Consider the following 22,536-nt stretch of genomic DNA (forward strand, 5'->3'; position numbering starts at 1 on the left):
ATTATATTGTATATCATAATAGTTGTGGTGCAATGTTATTGTTGATAATTTTTTTTTCTAATTGTAATTTTACTTATTTTATGATCTAAATGTGTTTGTACATAAGTTTACGAAGTTAGTCTGAACGGAAGTGCCCTGTGGTCACATGATAAGGTTCATTGGTGAAGCTGAAATGCACATAGTGACACACTTAATGGACGCTGAGCTGAAGAAAGGTTTTAGTTTTAATAAGATAGTCAGGAGTGAAGTATCGGACAGACTGTAATAAAGACTCCTGAATTTCTGGTCAGAAGGCGCACACGGTATGTTTTAAATTTGTTATCCCTACGCCTGTGTAATTCATTTATTGTTTAATTCACTAGCTTTATTTTATTTTAGGTTTTCACGATGTTTGAGAGCTGTAAAAAGAGAGAGAGAACAAATAAATACTCTTCAAACATCGGTCTCATCTGTACCAGGAGAAAACTTTCAGGAGCAGCTACAGTGAAAAACGTTGCTGTTTATGGGAGTGAGTCAGCAAAGAGGATCGCGAGCGTTTCAGTGAAGATTGGAAGGGCACATGTCTCGATAATCCATTACCACATTCCATGGGAGGATCTGCCTACAAATCCGGAGCTTCAATGGCGATTCAACGCGAAGCAGGTTTGGCACACGATAAGGAGACGGTTTTGAAGTGAAGTGCAGCAACAAAAAGGGAATCGTCCTAACATCATTGGACTATTCTGTTTACAGTAAGTCACGAGGCTGTTGGGACGTCAGGTTAGGCATCTTTAAATTTAGAAATACAGTCGTATTCTTAATTGGTGATATTAACGTTTCTTGTTATTCCTATTAGGAACATTTTAATTACATATTGTGTTTAATATGCTATTTTGTTTTGTAAGTTGAGCATAAATGTATAGATTATTTGATAATTGATTATATGTATTTTCATGAGACTTCTATAATTCACATTTGATTGTTTATTATTGCAATACAGTGCTTATAAGTTTGTTAGTGAAATTGGAACAAGGTACAGTCGAAATCATTTACTAGAACAAGTGATTGTGGCTTTAGAAAATGAGAAGGCACAATTAGAGAAGAAATTAGAAACTGAACTTGAAAACTCAGTCAGACAAGTGGTTGAAGAACGCGTGGCTGAAATTTATGCAGAGCTTGAAATACACAGAGTAGGGCTACAGGAGCAACCATCTCATGTCACGCAGCACATTCGGCGCTCAGAAAGAGCCAACGTCCAACAGAAAAAATGGTTGAGTTTAAAGGGAACAAGATATCTAAGAAGGAAAGAAAGTTTCTGCTCATGTATGTAAATTTCAAGGCAGAGGCTCAGCTTATCAGGTCTAAACTCAAGGAAGAATTATCCAAAGCTGAGTTAAGTGAAATGATATTGGATTTGGAGAAATATGAGTTGGATCTGGAAAAAAAGGAATATGAGGTTTTACGTGCACTGGCTACCCCAACTCAAGATATAAGAAGAAAAATGGATAGCAGCATCTCAGTAATTAGTGACATAATGGTAGTTCTGAAAAGGCGCTATATGGCAGCAGATATCAAAATGTTTGATGCAGTTGCTGAGAAAGAAACTCTTCTCCAGTTACTCCAAAGAGAAGAAACCAGATCGAAGGGAAATTTCTATTCAGAGAAAGGAGGTCCTAGCCCAACAAGAGATGAAAAATGCAGGAAAAGCAAAGGGATCTTGAAGTCATAGAGGCAGAATACACTGTTTATGCTGAAGAGGAATTAAAGTTGAGTGCCGAAATAGGAGATATCGGAGTAATAACCACACTGCCTCCAAGTCAGTCTCCAATGCAGCACGACAGCAGTCCTCCTGCCCAAGTTCCTCAGAGCACTTCAGTTCCTGAAGGTAAAACAAAATCAGCATCGAAGGAAGCCTTGCTAGTTCAGGCATTAAGAGAATCCCTAGCAGTGGCTAAACTTCCAGCACCAGAACCCTTTGTGTTTACAGGGGACCCACTCAAATGTATTGAATGGAGCACCTGCTTCAAGGCCTCAATTGAAACAAACTGCACGAACCCTGCACATAGGTTGTTCAATTTGAGAAGATACCTAAGTGGAGAAGCAGTGATCTTAGTAGAAGGAATGTTTTTTTGGAGTGATGGGGAATGATACATGCAAGCTTGGGTTGCATTGAACAAACGCTATGGTCACCCCTTTGTAGTCCAAAGAGCATTCAGAGCAAACCTGAGTACCTGGCCAAAGGTTGGACCAAGAAAATCTCTTCATTTGAGAGAGTTTAGTGATTTCCTCATCTCATGCAAGAATGCAATGCTGCATATACAGGGCTTAAAGATTCTGGATGATTGTGAGGAGAATCAGAAATTATTGCAGAAGCTACCTGATTGGCTAACAGCCCAGTGGAATCGATATGTTTCTAAAGCACTGAGTGAAGACCAACCATATTCAAGCTTGCAGGAATTTTCAGACTTTGTGGAAGAGGAAGTGCGCATTGCATGCAATCCAATTTCTTCACTTTATGCATTGAAACATACGGAAGAAAAACCTGTAAAGGAACAAAAGCGTCTCAAGGCAATCACCTTAATGTCATCAACAAAGACATCTCAGGATCCAAAATCCACTTTAAAAGACTCAAACGCATCAGAGGGCAACAAAGATTCCGAAACTAGCTCTTCCGCCACTCAAAACTTGAGGGAAGTAGAATCGTCTGTTGTCAACAAAAACACTTTATATATAAATGTAAAAAATGTGCAGCAATGTCTTTGGAGTAAAAGAAAAAATGTATTTTCGACAGCAACATGTGTTTTGGCTGCCTTTGGGCTGGCCACAATTCCAAAAATTGTAGAAAGAGGGCCATCTGCATTGTCTGCAGACGTAACCAGCCCACACCGCCTCATGAAGAACGTCTTCAAGGAAAAGGGCCAGAGTCGCCACAGTCAGAGGAGGATTCGTCCACTGCTTTGTGCAGCGTGAGTGTAGCCAACAGCGAGCGCACTTCAATGATTGTTCCAGTGTGGCTTTCTTGTGCGGCAAAGAACAGCTCAGAAATCTTAGTGTATGCATTACTGGACACACAGAGGAATGATACCTTTATTGACCAGGATGTTTGTGAGAAAATTCAAGCAGACACAGAACCTGTTAGATTAAAGCTGTCAACAATGACTGACAAAGGTTCAATAGTGAGTTGTCAAAGAGCAACTGGACTAAGAGTGAGAGGGTACTTGTCACCAGAGTACATTGTACTACCACCTGCATATACACGGGAGGACATCCCACTAGAACAAAGTAGCATCCCTACTCCTGAAACAGTGAAAGGTTTGACCCATCTTCTCAGTGTGGAGGAAACAATGCCAGACCTGTTGAACTGTCCTGCAGTGCACGAGCCCTGCAACCAAAACAAGTGATATCAGGGGAGGATTATGAGCCATATGCAGTCGAGACTTAACTAGGCTGGAGTATAGTAGGATCCATCACACCTTGTATAAACCCAAGGAAGGTGAAAGGATTTTGTCACGGCATCTCTGTAAAGGAACTACCGTTTGTTGTACCTGCCTCTGTCATTCAGGCACTAGAAACTGATTTCTTGGGCACAGAGCCCAGAGGAAAGAAAATATGTCAAGAAGATATCCAATTTCTAAACCTGTCAATTGTTAAAATTCACCACAACGAAGGAGGACATCTTGAAATGCCTCTACCCTTCAAAGAGTGTCCTCTGCTGCCTACAAATAAGCATCTGGCTGAAGTACGTTTGAGGCATTTAAAAAGAAAACTGGCGAAAAGTCCCAAGTAACAAGAGGATTATGTGAAATTCATGAATGGTGTCTTGAAAGACGGTGATGCAGAAGAAGTGAATGCCACACCAAAGGAGGGTAGCACTTGGTACATTCCACACCATGGTGTGTATCATCTTAGAAAGCCAGAGAAAATCAGAGTCGTATTGGACCGCTCTGCAAAATGTGAAGGTAACTCTCTAAATGACCACCTGCTTACAGGCCCTGACTTAACTAAAGCTTTGACTGGAGTTGTTTGTAGATTTCGCCAGCACCGAATTGCAATTATTTGTGATGGGATTTTCTGAGGGTTCTTGTGGTGGGGAAATGTGAAGACACAAATGGATCCGAAGGAGTATCGAACGAGAGTGCGTATTTTTGAAGCAACATCATCTCCAGGATGTGCTGACTGTGGCATGAAGTACCTTGTTAATGAGTTTGAAAAGGACTACCCATTGGCAGCGAGTTTCATCCGAAAAAATGTCTGTGTTGATGACGGACTTGCCCGTATTGACTCTGTTCAGAATGCCAAGCAGCTGATTAAGGAAACACGGGAGGTATGTGCTAAAGAAAATTTACGTCTACACAAATTTGTGTCCAACAGCAGAGATGTTTTGAATGCAGTTCCAAAGAATGAATGTGCCAGTTCAGTGAAAGATGTAGACCTGAATTATAATGAGCTTCCAGTGCAAAGTGTGCTCAGAGTAAAGTGGAATGCCGAAGCTGATGTATTTACGTTCAATGCCATTGTCGATGGAAGGGCAGCCACACGGTGAGGACTACTATCAATGGTCGCAAGTGTGTATGATCCATTAGGGGTTTCTTTCTCACTATGTCTTGACTGGGCAAAGAATACTTCGAGAGATGTGCAAACGGGGTGTAAGATGGGATGAACCTCTTTCCCCTCAACTAAAGCCAAAGTGAAAGACGTTACTTCACGATTTGAAAAACCTTCAAGAAATTCGCATAAAAAGATGTCTCTTTCCTGATAATCTTGGCACAATCCAACAAATTGAGTTACATCACTTTTCAGAAGCCAGCAATAAAGGTTATGGTCAGTGTTCATATATTAGGATTGTGACTGGCAACAGTTTCACTGTGCTCTGATCATGGGTAAGGCCAGAGTGGCACCCATAAAGGTTGCTACCATACCTCGCCTTGAACTGACTGCGGCTACAGTTTCTGCTGCAGTGAGTAACATCCTTAGAGAGGAGCTAGAACTAACGATAGATCAGGAATTCTTCTGGACAGATTCGCAGGTAGCGCTGGGGTATATCAAAAATAAACTTTGGTGCTTCCATGTTTTTGTAGCTAATCGTGTTCAGAAAATAAGAGACAAAACAGATCCAAGCCAATGGTTCTATTTTGAAACAAGTCACAATCCAGCAGATCAAGCCTCTAGGGGTGTTAAGGTGGCAGACTTGATTGCTTTGTGTTGGTTTACAGGACCTAAATTCCTGTGGGAACGGGAGATTGTAACAAGCCTAGGATCCCTAGAGCTACTTATAGGTGACCCAGCAGTAAGGGTCTTGAAGTCTGATGTTTCTGAAAGAGAAAGTTTTCTTGAAAGGTTCTCAAGATTCACAGATTGGAATGCAGCTCTTAATGTTGTTCCTAGAATTCAAAGGCTGGCAAATAAAGGCCAAACATGACCCATTAGTGTAGAAGAACGAAGAATAGCCGCCTTTGTACTGATAAAGCAGCACAAAAGGACATCTTTGAAGAGGAGCCTCCTCCACCTCCTGGCAAGTTTGTCAGAGAAGATTTGTATGCCAAGAAATGGTGGCATAGAGTGTAGTACTTGACAGAGCAGTTCTGGAGCAGATGGCGCAAGGAATACCTGACCAACCTAAGCCTTAGACAGCAGTGGCATACACTCAAAAGAAATGTATGAGTTGGATATGTAGTAATTGTCAAGGAGGACGATATTCCCAGAAATGAGTGGAAACTTGCCAGAATCATAGAAACAAATGAAGATGATGATGGCTTAGTACGAAAGGTTAAAATTCAAATAGGACAAAGGGATTTAGGAAAGAAAGGTGAACATCTGACACAGCCATCCTTTCTAGAAGGACCAGTTCACAAATCAGTTGTATTAGAAAATTACTACAGTATGCAGATAGCACTAAAACAGATGGGAACAATACCTTGAATTTAAGCGTCTAAGACAAGTTTGAGTCTGAGTAAAGGAAAATTACAAGATTTATTAAATTCTGTTTGAATATGGCTAACATAAATCTTTGTAATTTTGGTGGCAGTGTACCTGTCAAAAATATGTCAGTGTGTATATACTGTACACTCGCCTAAAGGATTATTAGGAACACCTGTTCAATTTCTCATTAATGCAATTATCTAATCAACCAATCACATGGCAGTTGCTTCAATGCATTTAGGGGTGTGGTCCTGGTCAAGACAATCTCCTGAACTCCAAACTGAATGTCAGAATGGGAAAGAAAGGTGATTTAAGCAATTTGGAGCGTGGCATGGTTGTTGGTGCCAGACGGGCCGGTCTGATTATTTCACAATCTGCTCAGTTACTGGGATTTTCACGCACACCCATTTCTAGGGTTTACAAAGAATGGTTTGAAAAGGGAAAAACATCCAGTATCGGCAGTCCTGTGGGCGAAAATGCCTTGTTGATGCTAGAGGTCAGAGGAGAATGGGCCGACTGATTCAAGCTGATAGAAGAGCAACTTTGACTGAAGTAACTACTCGTTACAACCGAGGTATGCAGCAAAGCATTTGTGAAGCCACAACACGCACAACCTTGAGGCGGATGGGCTACAACAGCAGAAGACCCCACGGGTACCACTCATCTCCACTACAAACAGGAAAAAGAGGCTACAATTTGCACGAGCTCACCAAAATCGGACAGTTGAAGACTAGAAAAATGTTGCCTGGTCTGATGAGTCTCGATTTCTGTTGAGACATTCAAATGGTAGAGTCAGAATTTGGCGTAAACAGAATGAGAACATGGATCCATCATGCCTTGTTACCACTGTGCAGGCTGGTGGTGGTGGTGGTGTAATGGTGTGGGGGATGTTTTCTTGGCACACTTTAGGCCCCTTAGTGCCAATTGGGCATCGTTTAAATGCCACGGGCTACCTGAGCATTGTTTCTGACCATGTCCATCCCTTCATGACCACCATGTACCCATCCTCTGATGGCTACTTCCAGCAGGATAATGCACCATGTCACAAAGCTCGAATCATTTCAAATTGGTTTCTTGAACATGACAATGAGTTCACTGTACTAAAATGGCCCCCACAGTCACCAGATCTCAACGCAATAGAGCATCTTTGGGATGTGGTGGAACGGGAGCTTCGTGCCCTGGATGTGCATCCCACAAATCTCCATCAACTGCAAGATGCTATCCTATCAATATGGGCCAACATTTGTAAAGAATGCTTTCAGCACCTTGTTGAATCAATGCCACGTAGAATTAAGACAGTTCTGAAGGCGAAAGGGGGTCAAACACCGGATTAGTATGGCGTTCCTAATAATCCTTTAGGTGAGTGTATATATGTATGTAAATTTGATGTTTGAATTTGTAAAATATTTTTTGTAAATTATATTGTATATCATAATAGTTGTGGTGCAATGTTATTGTTGATAATTTTTTTTTCTAATTGTAATTTTACTTATTTTATGATCTAAATGTGTTTGTACATAAGTTTACGAAGTTAGGCTGAACGGAAGGGCGCTGTGGTCACATGATAAGGTTCATTGGTGGAGCTGAAATGCACATAGTGACACACTTAATGGACGCTGAGCTGAAGAAAGGTTTTAGTTTTAATAAGATAGTCAGGAGTGAAGTATCGGACAGACTGTAATAAAGACTCCTGAATTTCTGGTCAGAAGGCGCACACGGTATGTTTTAAATTTGTTATCCCTACGCCTGTGTAATTCATTTATTGTTTAATTCACTAGCTTTATTTTATTTTAGGTTTTCACGATGTTTGAGAGCTGTAAAAAGAGAGCAAGAACAAATAAATACTCTTCAAACATCGGTCTCATCTGTACCAGGAGAAAACTTTCAGGAGCAGCTACAGTGAAAAACGTTGCTGTTTATGGGAGTGAGTCAGCAAAGAGGATCGCGAGCGTTTCAGTGAAGATTGGAAGGGCACATGTCTCGATAATCCATTACCACATTCCATGGGAGGATCTGCCTACAAATCCGGAGCTTCAATGGCCGATTCAACGCGAAGCAGGTTTGGCACACGATAAGGAGACGGTTTTGAAGTGAAGTGCAGCAACAAAAAGGGAATCGTCCTAACATCATTGGACTATTCTGTTTACAGTAAGTCACGAGGCTGTTGGGACGTCAGGTTAGGCATCTTTAAATTTGGAAATACAGTCGTATTCTTAATTGGTGATATTAACGTTTCTTGTTATTCCTATTAGGAACGTTTTAATTACATATTGTGTTTAATATGCTATTTTGTTTTGTAAGTTGAGCATAAATGTATAGATTATTTGATAATTGATTATATGTATTTTCATGAGACTTCTATAATTCACATTTGATTGTTTAATATTGCAATACAGTGCTTATAAGTTTGTTAGTGAAATTGGAACAAGGTACAGTCGAAATCATTTACTAGAACAAGTGATTGTGGCTTTAGAAAATGAGAAGGCACAATTAGAGAAGAAATTAGAAACTGAACTTGAAAACTCAGTCAGACAAGTGGTTGAAGAACGCGTGGCTGAAATTTATGCAGAGCTTGAAATACACAGAGTAGGGCTACAGGAGCAACCATCTCATGTCACGCAGCACATTCGGCGCTCAGAAAGAGCCAACGCCCAACAGAAAAAATGGTTGAGTTTAAAGGGAACGAGATATCTAAGAAGGAAAGAAAGTTTCTGCTCATGTATGTAAATTTCAAAGCAGAGGCTCAGCTTATCAGGTCTAAACTCAAGGAAGAATTATCCAAAGCTGAGTTAAGTGAAATGATATTGGATTTGGAGAAATATGAGTTGGATCTGAAAAAAAAGGAATATGAGGTTTTACGTGCACTGGCTACCCCAACTCAAGATATAAGAAGAAAAATGGATAGCAGCATCTCAGTAATTAGTGACATAATGGTAGTTCTGAAAAGGCGCTATATGGCAGCAGATATCAAAATGTTTGATGCAGTTGCTGAGAAAGAAACTCTTCTCCAGTTACTCCAAAGAGAAGAAACCAGATCGAAGGGAAATTTCTATTCAGAGAAAGGAGGTCCTAGCCCAACAAGAGAGATGAAAAATGCAGGAAAAGCAAAGGGATCTTGAAGTCATAGAGGCAGAATACACTGTTTATGCTGAAGAGGAATTAAAGTTGAGTGCCGAAATAGGAGATATCGGAGTAATAACCACACTGCCTCCAAGTCAGTCTCCAATGCAGCACGACAGCAGTCCTCCTGCCCAAGTTCCTCAGAGCACTTCAGTTCCTGAAGGTAAAACAAAATCAGCATCGAAGGAAGCCTTGCTAGTTCAGGCATTAAGAGAATCCCTAGCAGTGGCTAAACTTCCAGCACCAGAACCCTTTGTGTTTACAGGGGACCCACTCAAATGTATTGAATGGAGCACCTGCTTCAAGGCCTCAATTGAAACAAACTGCACGAACCCTGCACATAGGTTGTTCAATTTGAGAAGATACCTAAGTGGAGAAGCAGTGATCTTAGTAGAAGGAATGTTTTTTTGGAGTGATGGGGAATGATACATGCAAGCTTGGGTTGCATTGAACAAACGCTATGGTCACCCCTTTGTAGTCCAAAGAGCATTCAGAGCAAACCTGAGTACCTGGCCAAAGGTTGGACCAAGAAAATCTCTTCATTTGAGAGAGTTTAGTGATTTCCTCATCTCATGCAAGAATGCAATGCTGCATATACAGGGCTTAAAGATTCTGGATGATTGTGAGGAGAATCAGAAATTATTGCAGAAGCTACCTGATTGGCTAACAGCCCAGTGGAATCGATATGTTTCTAAAGCACTGAGTGAAGACCAACCATATTCAAGCTTGCAGGAATTTTCAGACTTTGTGGAAGAGGAAGTGCGCATTGCATGCAATCCAATTTCTTCACTTTATGCATTGAAACATACGGAAGAAAAACCTGTAAAGGAACAAAAGCGTCTCAAGGCAATCACCTTAATGTCATCAACAAAGACATCTCAGGATCCAAAATCCACTTTAAAAGACTCAAACGCATCAGAGGGCAACAAAGATTCCAAACTAGCTCTTCCGCCACTCAAAACTTGAGGGAAGTAGAATGCGTCTGTTGTCAACAAAACACTTTATATATAAATGTAAAAAATGTGCAGCAATGTCTTTGGAGTAAAAGAAAAAATGTATTTTCGACAGCAACATGTGTTTTGGCTGCCTTTGGGCTGGCCACAATTCCAAAATTGTAGAAAGAGGGCCATCTGCATTGTCTGCAGACGTAACCAGCCCACACCGCCTCATGAAGAACGTCTTCAAGGAAAAGGGCCAGAGTCGCCACAGTCAGAGGAGGATTCGTCCACTGCTTTGTGCAGCGTGAGTGTAGCCAACAGCGAGCGCACTTCAATGATTGTTCCAGTGTGGCTTTCTTGTGCGGCAAAGAACAGCTCAGAAATCTTAGTGTATGCATTACTGGACACACAGAGGAATGATACCTTTATTGACCAGGATGTTTGTGAGAAAATTCAAGCAGACACAGAACCTGTTAGATTAAAGCTGTCAACAATGACTGACAAAGGTTCAATAGTGAGTTGTCAAAGAGCAACTGGACTAAGAGTGAGAGGGTACTTGTCACCAGAGTACATTGTACTACCACCTGCATATACACGGGAGGACATCCCACTAGAACAAAGTAGCATCCCTACTCCTGAAACAGTGAAAGGTTTGACCCATCTTCTCAGTGTGGAGGAAACAATGCCAGACCTGTTGAACTGTCCTGCAGTGCACGAGCCCTGCAACCAAAACAAGTGATATCAGGGGAGGATTATGAGCCATATGCAGTCGAGACTTAACTAGGCTGGAGTATAGTAGGATCCATCACACCTTGTATAAACCCAAGGAAGGTGAAAGGATTTTGTCACGGCATCTCTGTAAAGGAACTACCGTTTGTTGTACCTGCCTCTGTCATTCAGGCACTAGAAACTGATTTCTTGGGCACAGAGCCCAGAGGAAAGAAAATATGTCAAGAAGATATCCAATTTCTAAACCTGTCAATTGTTAAAATTCACCACAACGAAGGAGGACATCTTGAAATGCCTCTACCCTTCAAAGAGTGTCCTCTGCTGCCTACAAATAAGCATCTGGCTGAAGTACGTTTGAGGCATTTAAAAAGAAAACTGGCGAAAAGTCCCAAGTAACAAGAGGATTATGTGAAATTCATGAATGGTGTCTTGAAAGACGGTGATGCAGAAGAAGTGAATGCCACACCAAAGGAGGGTAGCACTTGGTACATTCCACACCATGGTGTGTATCATCTTAGAAAGCCAGAGAAAATCAGAGTCGTATTGGACCGCTCTGCAAAATGTGAAGGTAACTCTCTAAATGACCACCTGCTTACAGGCCCTGACTTAACTAAAGCTTTGACTGGAGTTGTTTGTAGATTTCGCCAGCACCGAATTGCAATTATTTGTGATGGGATTTTCTGAGGGTTCTTGTGGTGGGGAAATGTGAAGACACAAATGGATCCGAAGGAGTATCGAACGAGAGTGCGTATTTTTGAAGCAACATCATCTCCAGGATGTGCTGACTGTGGCATGAAGTACCTTGTTAATGAGTTTGAAAAGGACTACCCATTGGCAGCGAGTTTCATCCGAAAAAATGTCTGTGTTGATGACGGACTTGCCCGTATTGACTCTGTTCAGAATGCCAAGCAGCTGATTAAGGAAACACGGGAGGTATGTGCTAAAGAAAATTTACGTCTACACAAATTTGTGTCCAACAGCAGAGATGTTTTGAATGCAGTTCCAAAGAATGAATGTGCCAGTTCAGTGAAAGATGTAGACCTGAATTATAATGAGCTTCCAGTGCAAAGTGTGCTCAGAGTAAAGTGGAATGCCGAAGCTGATGTATTTACGTTCAATGCCATTGTCGATGGAAGGGCAGCCACACGGTGAGGACTACTATCAATGGTCGCAAGTGTGTATGATCCATTAGGGGTTTCTTTCTCACTATGTCTTGACTGGGCAAAGAATACTTCGAGAGATGTGCAAACGGGTGTAAGATGGGATGAACCTCTTTCCCTCAACTAAAGCCAAAGTGAAAGAGCGTTGCTTCACGATTTGAAAAACCTTCAAGAAATTCGCATAAAAAGATGTCTCTTTCCTGATAATCTTGGCACAATCCAACAAATTGAGTTACATCACTTTTCAGAAGCCAGCAATTAAGGTTATGGTCAGTGTTCATATATTAGGATTGTGACTGGCAACAGTTTCACTGCGCTCTGATCATGGGTAAGGCCAGAGTGGCACCCATAAAGGTTGCTACCATACCTCGCCTTGAACTGACTGCGGCTACAGTTTCTGCTGCAGTGAGTAACATCCTTAGAGAGGAGCTAGAACTAACGATAGATCAGGAATTCTTCTGGACAGATTCGCAGGTAGCGCTGGGGTATATCAAAAATAAACTTTGGTGCTTCCATGTTTTTGTAGCTAATCGTGTTCAGAAAATAAGAGACAAAACAGATCCAAGCCAATGGTTCTATTTTGAAACAAGTCACAATCCAGCAGATCAAGCCTCTAGGGGTGTTAAGGTGGCAGACTTGATTGCTTTGTGTTGGTTTACAGGACCTAAATTCCTGTGGGAACGGAGATTGTAACAAGCCTAGGATCCCTAGAGCTACTTATAGGTGACCCAGCAGTAAGGGTCTTGAAGTCTGATGTTTCTGAAAGAGAAAGTTTTCTTGAAAGGTTCTCAAGATTCACAGATTGGAATGCAGCTCTTAATGTTGTTCCTAGAATTCAAAGGCTGGCAAATAAAGGCCAAACATGACCCATTAGTGTAGAAGAACGAAGAATAGCCGCCTTTGTACTGATAAAGCAGCACAAAAGGACATCTTTGAAGAGGAGCCTCCTCCACCTCCTGGCAAGTTTGTCAGAGAAGATTTGTATGCCAAGAAATGGTGGCATAGAGTGTAGTACTTGACAGAGCAGTTCTGGAGCAGATGGCGCAAGGAATACCTGACCAACCTAAGCCTTAGACAGCAGTGGCATACACTCAAAAGAAATGTATGAGTTGGATATGTAGTAATTGTCAAGGAGGACGATATTCCCAGAAATGAGTGGAAACTTGCCAGAATCATAGAAACAAATGAAGATGATGATGGCTTAGTACGAAAGGTTAAAATTCAAATAGGACAAAGGGATTTAGGAAAGAAAGGTGAACATCTGACACAGCCATCCTTTCTAGAAGGACCAGTTCACAAATCAGTTGTATTAGAAAATTACTACAGTATGCAGATAGCACTAAAACAGATGGGAACAATACCTTGAATTTAAGCGTCTAAGACAAGTTTGAGTCTGAGTAAAGGAAAATTACAAGATTTATTAAATTCTGTTTGAATATGGCTAACATAAATCTTTGTAATTTTGGTGGCAGTGTACCTGTCGCAAAATATGTCAGTGTGTATATACTGTACACTCGCCTAAAGGATTATTAGGAACACCTGTTCAATTTCTCATTAATGCAATTATCTAATCAACCAATCACATGGCAGTTGCTTCAATGCATTTAGGGGTGTGGTCCTGGTCAAGACAATCTCCTGAACTCCAAACTGAATGTCAGAATGGGAAAGAAAGGTGATTTAAGCAATTTGGAGCGTGGCATGGTTGTTGGTGCCAGACGGGCCGGTCTGATTATTTCACAATCTGCTCAGTTACTGGGATTTTCACGCACACCCATTTCTAGGGTTTACAAAGAATGGTTTGAAAAGGGAAAAACATCCAGTATGCGGCAGTCCTGTGGGCGAAAATGCCTTGTTGATGCTAGAGGTCAGAGGAGAATGGGCCGACTGATTCAAGCTGATAGAAGAGCAACTTTGACTGAAGTAACTACTCGTTACAACCGAGGTATGCAGCAAAGCATTTGTGAAGCCACAACACGCACAACCTTGAGGCGGATGGGCTACAACAGCAGAAGACCCCACCGGGTACCACTCATCTCCACTACAAACAGGAAAAAGAGGCTACAATTTGCACGAGCTCACCAAAATCGGACAGTTGAAGACTAGAAAAATGTTGCCTGGTCTGATGAGTCTCGATTTCTGTTGAGACATTCAAATGGTAGAGTCAGAATTTGGCGTAAACAGAATGAGAACATGGATCCATCATGCCTTGTTACCACTGTGCAGGCTGGTGGTGGTGGTGGTGTAATGGTGTGGGGGATGTTTTCTTGGCACACTTTAGGCCCCTTAGTGCCAATTGGGCATCGTTTAAATGCCACGGGCTACCTGAGCATTGTTTCTGACCATGTCCATCCCTTCATGACCACCATGTACCCATCCTCTGATGGCTACTTCCAGCAGGATAATGCACCATGTCACAAAGCTCGAATCATTTCAAATTGGTTTCTTGAACATGACAATGAGTTCACTGTACTAAAATGGCCCCCACAGTCACCAGATCTCAACGCAATAGAGCATCTTTGGGATGTGGTGGAACGGGAGCTTCGTGCCCTGGATGTGCATCCCACAAATCTCCATCAACTGCAAGATGCTATCCTATCAATATGGGCCAACATTTGTAAAGAATGCTTTCAGCACCTTGTTGAATCAATGCCACGTAGAATTAAGACAGTTCTGAAGGCGAAGGGGTCAAACACCGGATTAGTATGGCGTTCCTAATAATCCTTTAGGTGAGTGTATATATGTATGTAAATTTGATGTTTGAATTTGTAAAATATTTTTTGTAAATTATATTGTATATCATAATAGTTGTGGTGCAATGTTATTGTTGATAATTTTTTCTAATTGTAATTTTACTTATTTTATGATCTAAATGTGTTTGTACATAAGTTTACGAAGTTAGGCTGAACGGAAGGCGCTGTGGTCACATGATAAGGTTCATTGGTGGAGCTGAAATGCACATAGTGACACACTTAATGGACGCTGAGCTGAAGAAAGGTTTTAGTTTTAATAAGATAGTCAGGAGTGAAGTATCGGACAGACTGTAATAAAGACTCCTGAATTTCTGGTCAGAAGGCGCACACGGTATGTTTTAAATTTGTTATCCCTACGCCTGTGTAATTCATTTATTGTTTAATTCACTAGCTTTATTTTATTTTAGGTTTTCACGATGTTTGAGAGCTGTAAAAAGAGAGCAAGAACAAATAAATACTCTTCAAACATCGGTCTCATCTGTACCAGGAGAAAACTTTCAGGAGCAGCTACAGTGAAAAACGTTGCTGTTTATGGGAGTGAGTCAGCAAAGAGGATCGCGAGCGTTTCAGTGAAGATTGGAAGGGCACATGTCTCGATAATCCATTACCACATTCCATGGGAGGATCTGCCTACAAATCCGGAGCTTCAATGGCCGATTCAACGAAGCAGGTTTGGCACACGATAAGGAGACGGTTTTGAAGTGAAGTGCAGCAACAAAAAGGGAATCGTCCTAACATCATTGGACTATTCTGTTTACAGTAAGTCACGAGGCTGTTGGGACGTCAGGTTAGGCATCTTTAAATTTGGAAATACAGTCGTATTCTTAATTGGTGATATTAACGTTTCTTGTTATTCCTATTAGGAACGTTTTAATTACATATTGTGTTTAATATGCTATTTTGTTTTGTAAGTTGAGCATAAATGTATAGATTATTTGATAATTGATTATATGTATTTTCATGAGACTTCTATAATTCACATTTGATTGTTTATTATTGCAATACAGTGCTTATAAGTTTGTTAGTGAAATTGGAACAAGGTACAGTCGAAATCATTTACTAGAACAAGTGATTGTGGCTTTAGAAAATGAGAAGGCACAATTAGAGAAGAAATTAGAAACTGAACTTGAAAACTCAGTCAGACAAGTGGTTGAAGAACGCGTGGCTGAAATTTATGCAGAGCTTGAAATACACAGAGTAGGGCTACAGGAGCAACCATCTCATGTCACGCAGCACATTCGGCTCAGAAAGAGCCAACGCCCAACAGAAAAAATGGTTGAGTTTAAAGGGAACGAGATATCTAAGAAGGAAAGAAAGTTTCTGCTCATGTATGTAAATTTCAAAGCAGAGGCTCAGCTTATCAGGTCTAAACTCAAGGAAGAATTATCCAAAGCTGAGTTAAGTGAAATGATATTGGATTTGGAGAAATATGAGTTGGATCTGAAAAAAAGAAATATGAGGTTTTACGTGCACTGGCTACCCCAACTCAAGATATAAGAAGAAAAATGGATAGCAGCATCTCAGTAATTAGTGACATAATGGTAGTTCTGAAAAGGCTATATGGCAGCAGATATCAAAATGTTTGATGCAGTTGCTGAGAAAGAAACTCTTCTCCAGTTACTCCAAAGAGAAGAAACCAGATCGAAGGGAAATTTCTATTCAGAGAAAGGAGGTCCTAGCCCAACAAGAGAGATGAAAAATGCAGGAAAAGCAAAGGGATCTTGAAGTCATAGAGGCAGAATACACTGTTTATGCTGAAGAGGAATTAAAGTTGAGTGCCGAAATAGGAGATATCGGAGTAATAACCACACTGCCTCCAAGTCAGTCTCCAATGCAGCACGACAGCAGTCCTCCTGCCCAAGTTCCTCAGAGCACTTCAGTTCCTGAAGGTAAAACAAAATCAGCATCGAAGGAAGCCTTGCTAGTTCAGGCATTAAGAGAATCCCTAGCAGTGGCTAAACTTCCAGCACCAGAACCCTTTGTGTTTACAGGGGACCCACTCAAATGTATTGAATGGAGCACCTGCTTCAAGGCCTCAATTGAAACAAACTGCACGAACCCTGCACATAGGTTGTTCAATTTGAGAAGATACCTAAGTGGAGAAGCAGTGATCTTAGTAGAAGGAATGTTTTTTTGGAGTGATGGGGAATGATACATGCAAGCTTGGGTTGCATTGAACAAACGCTATGGTCACCCCTTTGTAGTCCAAAGAGCATTCAGAGCAAACCTGAGTACCTGGCCAAAGGTTGGACCAAGAAAATCTCTTCATTTGAGAGAGTTTAGTGATTTCCTCATCTCATGCAAGAATGCAATGCTGCATATACAGGGCTTAAAGATTCTGGATGATTGTGAGGAGAATCAGAAATTATTGCAGAAGCTACCTGATTGGCTAACAGCCCAGTGGAATCGATATGTTTCTAAAGCACTGAGTGAAGACCAACCATATTCAAGCTTGCAGGAATTTTCAGACTTTGTGGAAGAGGAAGTGCGCATTGCATGCAATCCAATTTCTTCACTTTATGCATTGAAACATACGGAAGAAAAACCTGTAAAGGAACAAAAGCGTCTCAAGGCAATCACCTTAATGTCATCAACAAAGACATCTCAGGATCCAAAATCCACTTTAAAAGACTCAAACGCATCAGAGGGCAACAAAGATTCCGAAACTAGCTCTTCCGCCACTCAAAACTTGAGGGAAGTAGAATGCGTCTGTTGTCAACAAAAACACTTTATATATAAATGTAAAAAATGTGCAGCAATGTCTTTGGAGTAAAAGAAAAAATGTATTTTCGACAGCAACATGTGTTTTGGCTGCCTTTGGGCTGGCCACAATTCCAAAAATTGTAGAAAGAGGGCCATCTGCATTGTCTGCAGACGTAACCAGCCCACACCGCCTCATGAAGAACGTCTTCAAGGAAAAGGGCCAGAGTCGCCACAGTCAGAGGAGGATTCGTCCACTGCTTTGTGCAGCGTGAGTGTAGCCAACAGCGAGCGCACTTCAATGATTGTTCCAGTGTGGCTTTCTTGTGCGGCAAAGAACAGCTCAGAAATCTTAGTGTATGCATTACTGGACACACAGAGGAATGATACCTTTATTGACCAGGATGTTTGTGAGAAAATTCAAGCAGACACAGAACCTGTTAGATTAAAGCTGTCAACAATGACTGACAAAGGTTCAATAGTGAGTTGTCAAAGAGCAACTGGACTAAGAGTGAGAGGGTACTTGTCACCAGAGTACATTGTACTACCACCTGCATATACACGGGAGGACATCCCACTAGAACAAAGTAGCATCCCTACTCCTGAAACAGTGAAAGGTTTGACCCATCTTCTCAGTGTGGAGGAAACAATGCCAGACCTGTTGAACTGTCCTGCAGTGCACGAGCCCTGCAACCAAAACAAGTGATATCAGGGGAGGATTATGAGCCATATGCAGTCGAGACTTAACTAGGCTGGAGTATAGTAGGATCCATCACACCTTGTATAAACCCAAGGAAGGTGAAAGGATTTTGTCACGGCATCTCTGTAAAGGAACTACCGTTTGTTGTACCTGCCTCTGTCATTCAGGCACTAGAAACTGATTTCTTGGGCACAGAGCCCAGAGGAAAGAAAATATGTCAAGAAGATATCCAATTTCTAAACCTGTCAATTGTTAAAATTCACCACAACGAAGGAGGACATCTTGAAATGCCTCTACCCTTCAAAGAGTGTCCTCTGCTGCCTACAAATAAGCATCTGGCTGAAGTACGTTTGAGGCATTTAAAAAGAAAACTGGCGAAAAGTCCCAAGTAACAAGAGGATTATGTGAAATTCATGAATGGTGTCTTGAAAGACGGTGATGCAGAAGAAGTGAATGCCACACCAAAGGAGGGTAGCACTTGGTACATTCCACACCATGGTGTGTATCATCTTAGAAAGCCAGAGAAAATCAGAGTCGTATTGGACCGCTCTGCAAAATGTGAAGGTAACTCTCTAAATGACCACCTGCTTACAGGCCCTGACTTAACTAAAGCTTTGACTGGAGTTGTTTGTAGATTTCGCCAGCACCGAATTGCAATTATTTGTGATGGGATTTTCTGAGGGTTCTTGTGGTGGGGAAATGTGAAGACACAAATGGATCCGAAGGAGTATCGAACGAGTGCGTATTTTTGAAGCAACATCATCTCCAGGATGTGCTGACTGTGGCATGAAGTACCTTGTTAATGAGTTTGAAAAGGACTACCCATTGGCAGCGAGTTTCATCCGAAAAAATGTCTGTGTTGATGACGGACTTGCCCGTATTGACTCTGTTCAGAATGCCAAGCAGCTGATTAAGGAAACACGGGAGGTATGTGCTAAAGAAAATTTACGTCTACACAAATTTGTGTCCAACAGCAGAGATGTTTTGAATGCAGTTCCAAAGAATGAATGTGCCAGTTCAGTGAAAGATGTAGACCTGAATTATAATGAGCTTCCAGTGCAAAGTGTGCTCAGAGTAAAGTGGAATGCCGAAGCTGATGTATTTACGTTCAATGCCATTGTCGATGGAAGGGCAGCCACACGGTGAGGACTACTATCAATGGTCGCAAGTGTGTATGATCCATTAGGGGTTTCTTTCTCACTATGTCTTGACTGGGCAAAGAATACTTGAGAGATGTGCAAACGGGTGTAAGATGGGATGAACCTCTTTCCCCTCAACTAAAGCCAAAGTGAAAGACGTTGCTTCACGATTTGAAAAACCTTCAAGAAATTCGCATAAAAAGATGTCTCTTTCCTGATAATCTTGGCACAATCCAACAAATTGAGTTACATCACTTTTCAGAAGCCAGCAATAAAGGTTATGGTCAGTGTTCATATATTAGGATTGTGACTGGCAACAGTTTCACTGTGCTCTGATCATGGGTAAGGCCAGAGTGGCACCCATAAAGGTTGCTACCATACCTCGCCTTGAACTGACTGCGGCTACAGTTTCTGCTGCAGTGAGTAACATCCTTAGAGAGGAGCTAGAACTAACGATAGATCAGGAATTCTTCTGGACAGATTACGAGGTAGCGCTGGGGTATATCAAAAATAAACTTTGGTGCTTCCATGTTTTTGTAGCTAATCGTGTTCAGAAAATAAGAGACAAAACAGATCCAAGCCAATGGTTCTATTTTGAAACAAGTCACAATCCAGCAGATCAAGCCTCTAGGGGTGTTAAGGTGGCAGACTTGATTGCTTTGTGTTGGTTTACAGGACCTAAATTCCTGTGGGAGCGGAGATTGTAACAAGCCTAGGATCCCTAGAGCTACTTATAGGTGACCCAGCAGTAAGGGTCTTGAAGTCTGATGTTTCTGAAAGAGAAAGTTTTCTTGAAAGGTTCTCAAGATTCACAGATTGGAATGCAGCTCTTAATGTTGTTCCTAGAATTCAAAGGCTGGCAAATAAAGGCCAAACATGACCCATTAGTGTAGAAGAACGAAGAATAGCCGCCTTTGTACTGATAAAGCAGCACAAAAGGACATCTTTGAAGAGGAGCCTCCTCCACCTCCTGGCAAGTTTGTCAGAGAAGATTTGTATGCCAAGAAATGGTGGCATAGAGTGTAGTACTTGACAGAGCAGTTCTGGAGCAGATGGCAAGGAATACCTGACCAACCTAAGCCTTAGACAGCAGTGGCATACACTCAAAAGAAATGTATGAGTTGGATATGTAGTAATTGTCAAGGAGGACGATATTCCCAGAAATGAGTGGAAACTTGCCAGAATCATAGAAACAAATGAAGATGATGATGGCTTAGTACGAAGGTTAAAATTCAAATAGGACAAAGGGATTTAGGAAAGAAAGGTGAACATCTGACACAGCCATCCTTTCTAGAAGGACCAGTTCACAAATCAGTTGTATTAGAAAATTACTACAGTATGCAGATAGCACTAAAACAGATGGGAACAATACCTTGAATTTAAGCGTCTAAGACAAGTTTGAGTCTGAGTAAAGGAAAATTACAAGATTTATTAAATTCTGTTTGAATATGGCTAACATAAATCTTTGTAATTTTGGTGGCAGTGTACCTGTCGCAAAATATGTCAGTGTGTATATACTGTACACTCGCCTAAAGGATTATTAGGAACACCTGTTCAATTTCTCATTAATGCAATTATCTAATCAACCAATCACATGGCAGTTGCTTCAATGCATTTAGGGGTGTGGTCCTGGTCAAGACAATCTCCTGAACTCCAAACTGAATGTCAGAATGGGAAAGAAAGGTGATTTAAGCAATTTGGAGCGTGGCATGGTTGTTGGTGCCAGACGGGCCGGTCTGATTATTTCACAATCTGCTCAGTTACTGGGATTTTCACGCACACCCATTTCTAGGGTTTACAAAGAATGGTTTGAAAAGGGAAAAACATCCAGTATGCGGCAGTCCTGTGGGCGAAAATGCCTTGTTGATGCTAGAGGTCAGAGGAGAATGGGCCGACTGATTCAAGCTGATAGAAGAGCAACTTTGACTGAAGTAACTACTCGTTACAACCGAGGTATGCAGCAAAGCATTTGTGAAGCCACAACACGCACAACCTTGAGGCGGATGGGCTACAACAGCAGAAGACCCCACCGGGTACCACTCATCTCCACTACAAACAGGAAAAAGAGGCTACAATTTGCACGAGCTCACCAAAATCGGACAGTTGAAGACTAGAAAAATGTTGCCTGGTCTGATGAGTCTCGATTTCTGTTGAGACATTCAAATGGTAGAGTCAGAATTTGGCGTAAACAGAATGAGAACATGGATCCATCATGCCTTGTTACCACTGTGCAGGCTGGTGGTGGTGGTGGTGTAATGGTGTGGGGGATGTTTTCTTGGCACACTTTAGGCCCCTTAGTGCCAATTGGGCATCGTTTAAATGCCACGGGCTACCTGAGCATTGTTTCTGACCATGTCCATCCCTTCATGACCACCATGTACCCATCCTCTGATGGCTACTTCCAGCAGGATAATGCACCATGTCACAAAGCTCGAATCATTTCAAATTGGTTTCTTGAACATGACAATGAGTTCACTGTACTAAAATGGCCCCCACAGTCACCAGATCTCAACGCAATAGAGCATCTTTGGGATGTGGTGGAACGGAGCTTAGTGCCCTGGATGTGCATCCCACAAATCTCCATCAACTGCAAGATGCTATCCTATCAATATGGGCCAACATTTGTAAAGAATGCTTTCAGCACCTTGTTGAATCAATGCCACGTAGAATTAAGACAGTTCTGAAGGCGAAAGGGGGTCAAACACCGGATTAGTATGGCGTTCCTAATAATCCTTTAGGTGAGTGTATATATGTATGTAAATTTGATGTTTGAATTTGTAAAATATTTTTTGTAAATTATATTGTATATCATAATAGTTGTGGTGCAATGTTATTGTTGATAATTTTTTCTAATTGTAATTTTACTTATTTTATGATCTAAATGTGTTTGTACATAAGTTTACGAAGTTAGGCTGAACGGAAGGCGCTGTGGTCACATGATAAGGTTCATTGGTGGAGCTGAAATGCACATAGTGACACACTTAATGGACGCTGAGCTGAAGAAAGGTTTTAGTTTTAATAAGATAGTCAGGAGTGAAGTATCGGACAGACTGTAATAAAGACTCCTGAATTTCTGGTCAGAAGGCGCACACGGTATGTTTTAAATTTGTTATCCCTACGCCTGTGTAATTCATTTATTGTTTAATTCACTAGCTTTATTTTATTTTAGGTTTTCACGATGTTTGAGAGCTGTAAAAAGAGAGCAAGAACAAATAAATACTCTTCAAACATCGGTCTCATCTGTACCAGGAGAAAACTTTCAGGAGCAGCTACAGTGAAAAGCGTTGCTGTTTATGGGAGTGAGTCAGCAAAGAGGATCGCGAGCGTTTCAGTGAAGATTGGAAGGGCACATGTCTCGATAATCCATTACCACATTCCATGGGAGGATCTGCCTACAAATCC

At 41.4% G+C, this 22,536-nt stretch overlaps 1 long non-coding RNA gene across 1 annotated transcript; it reads left to right on the plus strand.

Moving 5' to 3' along the window:
- Nucleotides 1-630: 630 nt before the first annotated feature.
- LOC120516445 lies at nucleotides 631-22,531 on the plus strand. The gene is made up of 4 exons (XR_005630848.1): nucleotides 631-731; nucleotides 7,693-8,046; nucleotides 15,003-15,354; nucleotides 22,304-22,531. It is a non-coding gene; the product is annotated as an uncharacterized LOC120516445 (long non-coding RNA).
- Nucleotides 22,532-22,536: the final 5 nt, after the last annotated feature.

The sequence above is a fragment of the Polypterus senegalus genome, chromosome 16, assembly GCF_016835505.1.
Source record: "Polypterus senegalus isolate Bchr_013 chromosome 16, ASM1683550v1, whole genome shotgun sequence".
Classification (NCBI taxonomy): Eukaryota; Metazoa; Chordata; class Cladistia; order Polypteriformes; family Polypteridae; genus Polypterus; species Polypterus senegalus.